Raw genomic sequence first — 10,712 nt, 5'->3', positions numbered from 1 at the left:
GCTCGCTAAATGCTGCGATCACAGCGATCGCAGCAATTAGCGGGTTAAAGTGCTGGGAGCGGTGCAGGCACTGCTTCTGGCACTGGGTGCCGGGTGTCAGCTGTCAGAATCAGCTGACACCTGGTGGCGATCGCGCGTGCACAGCCTCTGTGAGCGCAATATCACTGAGACGTATCCATATGTCCCTGGTCAATAAGTACCAGGGCACAGGAACATATGGATACACCTCACTTCAGAAAGGGGTTAAAGTGCCTGCAGTGTATATACTTATATACATATAGATAGCTCTGGCGAAAATTAAGAGACCATTGAACAGTTTTCTAAAAATCACCATCTCTACATGTCTGACAGACATTCCATTCCAGTATCAGCTGAATTCCAACCAAAGTCCACCTCATTCTACTTAATGTGCTTCTGATTAGGTGATCAGTGATCACCTGAACCAAATCTTATGTAGCGAGGGAAAGTATAAAAAACACTGCTGTGATCTTCACAATCCTCTTGCAATAGGACAAGCTGGATGGCAAAACAAGTACTAGGAATAGTCCAAAAATAATTTGAATGAAAAAATAACTTTTAACCATGTCAAAGGAGTTGAAAAGAAAAGTCTTGAGTGAGTAAAAGAAGGTCTCAATTCTGGCTTTACTAGCAGAGGGATACAGTGAGCGTCATGTTGCCTCCATCCTTAAAATTTCGAAGACGGCAGTCCATTACAACAAGTTCAAGCAGCAGACATTGAGGACAACAAAGCTACTGACCATCAGAGGGCGAAAGTGACTCTCCACTGACCGGGATGACCGTCATCTTATTCGAATATCACTCGGCAACCACAGGATAACATCAAGTGACCTACAAAAGGAATGGCAAATGGCAGCTGGGGTGAAGTGCACAGCAAGAATAGTTTGTAACGGGCTCCTAGAGGCCTCAAGTCATGTAAAGCTAGAAAAAAGCCTTTCATCAATGAGAAGCAAAGGAGAGCCAGGCTGGTTTGCCAAAGACCATAAGGATTGGACCATAGAGGATTGGAGTAAGGTAATCTCTGATGAGACCTGGAGAGGAATACAAGCCACAGTGTCTTGCACCCACTGTAAAATTTGGTTGATGATTGGTGATGATCTGGGGATTCTTCAGCAAGGCTGGAATTGGGCAGGTTAATCTTTGCGAAGGACGTATGAATCAAGCAGCATACAAGGTTATCCTTGCTTCCTTCTGCTCAGGTGATGTTCCCCAACTCTGAGGACTGTTTTTTTCCAGCAGGACAATGCCCCATGCCACATAGTTAGGTCAATCAATGTGTGGATGAAGGAGCACCACATCAAGACCCTGTCATGGCCAGCCCAATCTCCAGAGCTGAACCCCATTGAAAACCTCTGGAATGTAATCAAGAGGAAGATGGATAGTCATAAGCCATCAAGCAAAGAAGAACTGCTTCAATTTTTGTGCTTGGAGTGGAATAAGGTCACCCAAAAGCAGTGTCAAAGACTGGTGGAAAGCATGCCAAGACGCATGAAAGTTGTGATTACAAATCATGGTTATTCCACCAAATATTGATTTCTGAACTCTTCCTGTGTTAAACCATGGGTATTGTTGTTTCTAAATGAATAAGAACTTGTTTTCTTTGCATTATTTGAGGTCTAAAAGCACTGTTTCTTTTTTATTATTTTGAAATTTGCTGCAAATAAATACAACATTTTTAGTTTTGAATTTCGGAGACATGTTGTCAGTAGTTTATAGACTAAAACAACAATGTACATTTCATGCAAAAATATACCTATAAAGACAAAAATCAGAGAAAATGAAAATTTTACAGTGGTCTCTTAATTTTTGCCAGAGCTGTGTATATATATATATATATATATATATATATATATATATATATATATATATACAGTACAGACCAAAAGTTTGGACACACCTTCTCATTTAAAGATTTTTCTGTATATTCATGACTATGAAAATTGTACATTCACACTGAAGGCATCAAAACTATGAATTAACACATGTGGAATTATATACTTAACAAAAAAGTGTGAAACAACTGAAAATATGTCTTATATTCTAGGTTCTTCAAAGTAGCCACCTTTTGCTTTGATGACTGCTTTGCACACTCTTGGCATTCTCTTGATGAGCTTCAAGAGGTAGTCACCGGAAATGGTTTTCACTTCACAGGTGTGCCCTGTCAGAATATAAGACATATTTTCAGTAGTCTCACACTTTTTTGTTAAGTATATAATTCCACATGTGTTAATTCATAGTTTTGATGCCTTCAGTGTGAATGTACAATTTTCATAGTCATGAAAATACAGAAAAATCTTTAAATGAGAAGGTGTGTCCATACTTTTGGTCTGTACTGTACATATATACACATCTATATACAAAATGCTGATCTTTTACGACCTTTGTAAATCTCATAGTGGCCAAAATATTTGAAGAGAAGTACTGGTTAAACACAAATCAGGAGGGCTTTTTCATTAGATTTTTATTAAGTGCTTCATTAAAACTCATTTTCAGTTTTTATGTTTCATTTATTTACCATAATCAATGGAAAATTAGTATAAATGTTTATCCATTATATTAATTATAGAAGCAACACAATAAAACTATTCCCAATGTTCATATATCTGGACCGTATTTTGGTTGTGTGCCGGTAGAACTGGCAGAATAAAGCAGCGGCCAGGGCCTCACAAATTACCTTCATGTTTAATAAAATGGTTTAAATACCAGAAGGGACTTAATGTACAATTCTAAAATAGCTCTAAAATGACTCTAATTTTATAATTTAGCTCACTTGTCAATGGAAGATCAAATCATGGGCACCATACTGAAAAATAGTGCTGTATGTTTGCTTACATATTAAAATCTATAAAGAAGATTAACATAAAACTTTGAGCAATTCCAGCTCATTCACTTATTCATGTGAGTTCATCTGTGGGAACATGGAAATTACACTAATAATTTTTTTGGCAATGTGCTCTGCCAGTGTCACAGATGGAAAAAAAATAATGTTTTATGTAAAGAGCACAGAGGGGGAAGAGGGGGAAGAGGGGGCAGTCGCCCCGGGCCCCGCTCTCTGAGGGGGCCCATCTGGAGCTACGCTACTGTAACTGTATCGGCGTACACAGCACACCTTTACAGTTACATTCCGGGCAGAGCAGGGACACTGGATGTCCCTGCACTGCCCGGCGGCCGATAAGCGGCCCTTGAGCAGGAGGAAGGGGGGCCCCGGTGCCAGCATCGGGCTCACCCTCCCGTCACCGCCACAAGTTAACTGATGAGAGAAGGAGCGCGATGCTCCCTCTCCCATCAGTCCCCCCTCTGCGTCTGACGTCAATGACGTCATCACCTGGCGCCCGGCCGCTATGCTGAAGATGTGTGTGGGCCGGGCGCCCGGAGCAGCGAGGGAACGAGGAAGAGAGGTGAGTAGTATGTTTATTTATTTATTTTTCCTATTGGGAGGATATAATGCTACCTACTACGCTTATAGGGGGGAGAAGATTATACTACAGACTGCCTATGGGGGGAGATTATACTACAGACTGCCTATGGGGGAAGATTATGCTACAGACTGCCTAATGGGAGAGGAGATTATACTACAAACTTCCTAAATGGGGGCGTAGATTATACTACAGACTGCCTATGGGGGGGGGATTATGCTACAGACTGCCTATGGGGGGGGAGATTATGCTACAGACTGCCTATGGGGGGAGTAGATTATGCTACAGACTGCTTATGAGGGGGAGAGATTATACTACAGACTGCCTATGGGGGAAGATTATGCTACAGACTGCCTAATGGGAGAGGAGATTATACTACAAACTTACTATGGGGGGGAGTAGATTATACTATAGACTGCCTATGGGGGGGAGATTATGCTACAGACTGCTTATGGGGGGAGATTATGCTGTAGACTGCCAATGGGGGGAGGAGATTATACTACAAACTGGCTATTGGGGGGAGATTATACTACAGACTGCCTATGGGGGGGATTATGCTGCAGACTGCCTATAGGGGGGAGATTATACTACAAACTACCTATGGGGGGGGGATTATACTATAAACTGCCTATGGGGGGATATTATACTACAAACTGCCTATGGGGGGAGATTATACTACAGACTGCCTATGGGGGGAGAGATTATAGTACAGACTGCTTATGGGGGGGAGATTATGCTACAGACTGCTTATGGGAAGGAAATTATGCTACAGACTGCCTATTGGGGGGAGTAGATTATACTACAGACTGCCTGTGGGAGGGAGATTAAACTACAGACTGCCTATGGGGGGATTATGCTACAGACTGCCTATGGGGGGATTATGCTACAGACTCTGCCTATGAGGGGATTATACTATATTGAGGACTATCTGGTGCATTATACTATATGGAGGTTATTTATACAGTGTGGGGATTACAGCTAGGGTCATACAGTGTGGGAGATAATGTGGGGTCTTTGCACAGTGTGGGGGCCATCATACAGTGTGGGAGATATTGTGGGGTCTTTGCACAGTGTGGGGGCCATCATACAGTGTGGGAGATAATGTGGGGTCTTGGCACAGTGTGGGGGCCATCATACAGTGTGGGAAATAATGTGGGGTCTTTGCACAGTGTGGGGGCCATTATACAGGGTGGGAGATAATGTGGGGTCTTGGCAGAGTGTGGGGGCCATCATACAGTGTGGGAGATAATGTGGGGTCTTATCACAGTGTGAGGTCCATCATACAGTGTTGGAGACATTAGTTTGGAAGTTACTAAGGGGTCAGTATGCTGTGTGGGGTACTATACAGTGAGGGAGCATTATACTGTGTATAGGAGAGAATCATACTGTGTAGAGGGGAGCTGTACATGGGGGGAGACTCAAGACTTTTTAATGTTACGTGGTCACTTATCGTTATAGGGGAACTCAGGTTATTGTGACTGTCAGAGGGGCACATAGATGGCATTATTACTTTCTAGGGGGCAAAATGTGGGCACTGTTTTCTAGGGCACTTGCACACGGCATTACTATATTCTAGAGGTTTGTTTTACCATCTAGAGGGCACACAGTACGAGCAGTAATAGAAACACATACGCCAGCGTCTCAGCATCGGAGTATCAGCAGGATGAGGAGTTTGTGCTGGTTGGGAATAGAGGGGGAAGGAGCCTGAAATATAAGGAGTCAAATGTGTCTTTGTTGTAATCTCTGCAGACCTGAGACTCTGAGTCCTGGATGGAGGAGTTGTCGTGTTGGTCTGGGCCAGATGGAAAAGAAGGAAAAAATGAACAATTTAATCAGAAAGAACGTCAGCTGTAAGTTACAATATATAACTGTTCTGTGATCTCTTATATGTTCTGCAGGACTGGCATCTATCAATACAGTATATGTCACCATTTGGCAATAGTATCAGTTCTGGTCTTTGTATAGAGATTATTTTTAGTAACAGCGCGGTTATCTGCTGAGGTTCTCCTACATCCACTATCGGGGTGCGACACCATAGCTGTAATCAGGCCAACTCAGAAGTTTTGCCCCCCTGAACCAAAACCCGAGCTATGCCTCTGAAAGAGCAGCAATATTTCTCTACTTTCATTCAGTCCTAAAGTCCATGTCACATGTGAAAAGCAATATTATTTTAATTGCAACATTGCTGAATTAAAATGCTGCAGCACATAGAAATAATAATCTATCTTATTATATCTTTGATGAAGCATGTCAATATTTGGTGAAACCATGTAGCAAAGTGCACCTTGCAAATGACACAAATAAAGTGATTTTCTATGGGACTGCCAGAGAGCTGGGGAATACCCCTTTAAATAATGCGGCTGCATAATGTTTTTCAGTTATAAAGTTTATGTTATGCACCTGTCCCGGATCCGTGGTTTTCTTCCCTCAACCCGGTCCTTGAACTTTGAGTTCTTATACAAAATATATTTCCTTTTTATAGTGGTTATTTGTTTATATTTTTAGATAAATTATTAAAAGTAAATTTTTACTTATCACCACTTTTTGCGAATCTTGACTCAACTCGGTCAGATAAACTCTACTGTGCCCCACATCGGACTTTGCAGATGGCCTGGCGTTAACTCATGTGATCATCTGTCTGGACTTATATAAGGCTCACCAAGTTACACACCTGTGTGACTTTAGTGTTCCTAAGACTTTTAGTTTGTAAGCGCACTGCTCCTGTCTGCTTTTGACTTCCATGAACTCTGCTACCTGCCTGCGATCTCCAGGATGTCTCCTGTCTGCCTGCAGCTTCCAATATTTGCTAGCATTTTGCAGTCTCCCCGACGTCTCCAGTCTGCCTGAGGCTTCCAGTAGCTCTGCTCCCTGTCTTCCGCATGCAATACCCACCAGCTGCACCAACGCCCGTGGCCCGTGTGCCCAACCGGATCTTGGGCTTCAAGGATCAACCTCACCTATTGAGCCCAGTGACAGTTTACTGCAGGCAAATCTGAAAAGAAACCTTTAAAGTGGTTGGCCACGATTTTTTACGTCTCTTTCATGTGAACTAACCGCCATAGATAAGGACTTTACTAAATTCCTTGCTTTTCCAAATCCTTCTGTAACCTAAGCTGCTCCCCTGGTCACATGATCACTGGCTGAAAATCCTTTGACTTATGATGTCATGTCAGATTCTTCCGGAGTTCTCGGCTCTGGAAAATGACAGGTGGACAGGGTTTCATTCAGCAGAGCTCAGACTGCTCCTCTAGCATGCTGCTGCAGACATTGTGTCCTGTATAGGAGATCCTGCTGATGCTGTGTGCCACGCTGAAGGAGGCGTTTGAGGGGTACAGATTGAGTAGTAGGGAGTGTGCTCACTGCTGGCTTGCCGCCCAGTTCAGGAGATGATGGGAAATATTGTCAGAAGGGAGCAAAGGACTTTGAAAATAAAGTGATGGGTGTGACAGCATTGCTGATGTCAGGGAAGCGAAGCAAGAAGGTACAAAATAGCATGAGATTGGCAGAAAAGGTATATGGGGATATTTCGGGGCACTATCCTTAAGAGTTAGGGTAGTGAACAACCTCTTTAAATTAATTGAACCATTAATACAGATAGTTTTTACTGCAAATTAATAATGTGCTTTTAATGAAGATGAACTTTTCATTAATTTATACTGATGAGTCAATCACTACATTTTGGTTAAGGATTACAACAAATGTAATACAACTTAGATATCTGGTGACAGAGAATAAAAAAATATATATTTTTTTCTTTTTTTTAAGGCTGATAATGTCTCACAATTAGTGATGAGCGAGCACTAAAATGCTCGGGTGCTCGAAGCTCGGGTCGATCACATTGGAATACTTGGGTGCTGGACCCGAGCAAAGAGCCCAATGTAAGTCTATGGGAAACTCGAGCATTTTTCTGGTGGCCCCCCCCCCGGCGGTCTGCAGAAGGTCAAAAATTGCCCAAATCAATGGGAACGGTGCTCATCAGGCAGGCAGAATATATAGGCAGACAGGCAGGCAGGGTATATAGGAGGGTGCATGAAAAACATAGCAGGGCACTTGGAACACACTAGTGCCCTCCGATTTTCATGCACCCATCTCTTTAAAAAAGCCGGCCGGCAATTCATCAGCGACATAAACCGGTACCAGACAATTTAGAACAGAAAGAAAAGAGCATCACACATAGATTAGATAGATAGAAACATGTCAGTCACATATATAATAAGTACAGTGACAGTGTTGGTTACTGTACTTGTTATTTAGTGTTAAAATAAAGGATTTATTAAAAAAAAAATAATAGTGTTTTTATCTCTTTAAAAAAGCCGGCCGGCAATTCTTCAGCAGCATACACCGGTACCAGACAATTTAGAACAGAAAGAATAGAGCATCACACATAGAATTCTCTCACGCTCACCGCAAGCGCAGGAGAATTTTCCCACGCTGTCAGTGACGTTCATGAGGTGAGCTGAGTTCATTGGACATGAACTCGGCTCATCTGGATGCCGTCACAGCCAGACACTGAGGAGCACAAGCATGCCTGCGCTGCTCAGCGTCTGCGGCATGGCAAGCTGGATGGCAGCTTTCGGCTGCGATCCAGCCTGTCATCTGAATGTAGCAGAGCTGAAGCTGTCCTGGGAACCATGGAAAGGTAAGGATGAGGTTGGTTTATTATTTTATTTTTATTGCAGGAGATCGTTGGCTTCAGCTGGAATGGGCGTGATGGTAAGTATGGTTTAATTTAGAACATTAAAGAATTGTGTGTTTCTTTCCATTAAAGGACTTTATTCTGGGTGTTTGTGGTTTTTTTTATCTTTGACTATGGGGTTAGTTATGGGGGTGTCTTATAGACGCCTCTCCATTACTAACCTGAGCTTGATGTCAGCTGGCATTATAAGCTGACATCAACTCCACCCCTATTACCCCATAGCCACCGCTACAGGGCAGTGGGAAGAGCTTTGGATGCGCCATTTCTGGGGCTGCTGACGGCTGGTGTTTCTAGCCTGGGAGGGGGCCAATATTCATGGCACCCTTCCTGGGCTATTAATATCAGCCCCCAGCTGTCTGCCTAGCCTTTGCTAGCTATTAAAATAAGGGGGACCCCACGTAATTTTTTGGGGGGTCCCCCAATTTAATAGCTGGTAAAGGCTAGGTTTTCAGATGGGGGCTGATATTAGTAGCCTGGGAAGCTCCGTGGGTATTACCCCCTTCCCAGGCTTCAAACATCTGCCCCAGCCCTCTGCTTAACCTCCGCTAGAGTCTAAAATTACGGGGAACTCCACGCCAATTTTTTTTTTAATAAATCCTTTATTTTAACACTAAATGACAAGTACAGTAATCAACACTGTCACTGTACTTATTATATATGTGACTGACATGTTTCTATCTATCTAATCTATGTGTGATGCTCTATTCTTTCTGTTCTAAATTGTCTGGTACCAGTGTATGCTGCTGATGAATTGCCGGCCGGCTTTTTTAAAGAGACAAAAACACTATTATTTTTTTTAAATAAATCCTTTATTTTAACACTAAATAACAAGTACAGTAACCAACACTGTCACTGTACTTATTATATATGTGACTGACATGTTTCTATCTATCTAGTCTATGTGTGATGCTCTATTCTTTCTGTTCTAAATTGTAGGGTACCGGTGTATGCCGCTGATGAATTGCCGGCTTTTCATGTTTCACTGTGAGCACTGTTCCCATCGATTTGGGCAATCACAGTAATGCCACAACCACCATGGCTGTGACATTACAGTGAGTGGCAGACAATCCCTGCATGATTGGTGCTCTAAATAGAGCCAAACATGCAGGACGAGGACACAAGCTCCCGCCCGAGCATCTCGAAAGTACTCGGCGAGCTCCGAGCATCTCGAGTACTGAGATGTTCGGGCGAGTACCGAGCAGTGGTGAGCATGCTCGCTCATCATAACTCACAATACATAGTACTTACATAGGCTGAAAAAGACTTAGGCTCATCATGTTCATCCTTTCTCCACCAGTTCTACATTCTCTATCGCTAGATTATTTATAACCCACAATGAAATTTGTTGTGAGAAAAGTATTAAGCCCTTTTTTAAATGCTGATATATTTGCAATTACTACATTCATCCATGTAAAAATGAACCATGGCACTCACCAAACTTCAGTAACTTTATTCTTCAAGTCGGATTACAACAGCAAAGCCACACAGACAGGGATGTGCAGCAAGGAGACAACCGTTTCGCCCTGCCTAGCGCTTCATCTAGGCCTTTGACCTAGAGGAAGCATCATCACACTCCTTTACATGCTGCCTTCATTCGCTCCTCTAGTGAAACCACACAACACACATAATATACATACATATCATATCCTAATAATGAGCAATTAAAACTATGTTTACTTCAAAGAGGTTATGCATTTAAAGAGAGTCAGTCACTTTGCAAAATGCTATTTACTTACAGGGGTATTCTGCAGGTAAATAGCGTTACAAAGCTGTGTAGCCCCTTAACGCCACGGCCCCACTATAAGTATTTGGTCAGTATTCGGTCAGTATTTTTTCTGTAAGGATGCTCCGGCACTTTGGCTGACAGCTTGCTCTAGGCAACTGGGCAGCATTGTAACACTATTAACCTGTAGGCTAGCCGTAACTAGCATTTTTAGATGTAACAGGTTTTCTTTAATCTTCTATAAACAGCCTAAGGCCCCGGCCCCACTATCTGTATTTGGTCAGTATTTTTTCTCAGGAGTGGGAGCCAAAACCAGGTGAGGAACAATCAGAGAAAAGGTATAATAGAAACAAGTCACAAGTTTTGCATTTATCACCCACTCCAGATTTTGGCTCCCACTCCTGAAAAAAAATACTGACCAAATACTGACCAAATACTGATAGTGAGGCAATGGCCTTAGAAAGAGTCTGATCATTGTCATTTTTATTTCTAAGCGAAGGAATGTGTGATTTATTATTTTATGTAGCACCACCATTGTTTGCAAGTATTTTTCCTGACCCTCCTGGGCATTTGAGCAAAAAAATATATGGTAGTGTTGTGGTTTTCTGCTATTTCTCCCTCTTTCTTTAGGACATTTTACAGTCTTACTACTCTAACTGTAAAGAACCCTTTCCTATTTAGATGCTGAAGTCCACTCTCCTCCCCAGTTATAAAGGTCTTCGGGTAAATTGTAAGGAATGAGTAACTCATGTACAAGTCCTGTATAGTTCTATATTGACCACACATGTATTTATACATAGAGAAAAAAACACAAAATTTGAGCCTGGTTTAAAATGGTATACATGCAGCACATAAATGC

The sequence above is a fragment of the Phyllobates terribilis genome, unplaced genomic scaffold (assembly GCF_046119375.1).
Source record: "Phyllobates terribilis strain yellow unplaced genomic scaffold, ASM4611937v1 Scaffold_7__3_contigs__length_470593459, whole genome shotgun sequence".
NCBI classification, from domain to species: Eukaryota; Metazoa; Chordata; class Amphibia; order Anura; family Dendrobatidae; genus Phyllobates; species Phyllobates terribilis.
Note: the sequence above shows the minus strand (reverse complement) of the source record.